Genomic DNA, 742 nt, shown 5'->3' on the forward strand with positions numbered 1-742 from the left:
TTCTTGTTTTCAAGAGGATCTGGGGAAGACGGCACGCTTTTCTGCCTCAAGGGGATTTAATTTTTATTTCTTACGTATAATTAACTTCATTTCCAAAAATATTATTTATTTTATTACTCATTTATGTTTTATTTAATAAATAGTAAACTAATAATTCTTACTCATTTATGTTTTATTTAATAAATAGTAAACAAATAATTAAGTTAAAATTACCATAACAGATAATATAGTAAGAAATTGTATTTTATTTTTATTGTATTTAATTAATGGTAAAAATAGAGTAAATGGGTAAAATTGACGTTCCTATCTTGAAATATGACTTTTGATTAAGATGTGATTAATAAAAATAAACGAAAATATTTAAAAGACCAAACTATTAAAAGTTATATATCTAAAAATATTAATTGAATTTCATTCTAGAAAAAATCCACGATATTATCAAAACTATTTATTTTTATTCCTTTGTTATAATTAACTAAAATTATTTACTTAATAATAAAAAAAAATTAAAATGGCTTTATTGAAATAGAAAAAAAAGATATGGACCTCATTGGTTCTTATTTATTTTTCATTTTTATTATTTCATGTATTCATGATTGATATTTATTTGAGATTTTTCTTATTTTTATCAAATTTTAATGATTAGATGATGATAAGGGCAGTGTTGTTAATACAATAAACCAATTTTCATTCTTCTTCCCTCCATCAATTGAAGATCCCCTTTATCAAAGCCTCTAGGTAT

This window comes from Aristolochia californica, unplaced genomic scaffold, assembly GCF_029961685.1.
Source record: "Aristolochia californica isolate CCGP_79_NKW_82.1479 unplaced genomic scaffold, dmAriCali1.0.hap1 SCAF_14, whole genome shotgun sequence".
NCBI lineage: Eukaryota > Viridiplantae > Streptophyta > Magnoliopsida > Piperales > Aristolochiaceae > Aristolochia > Aristolochia californica.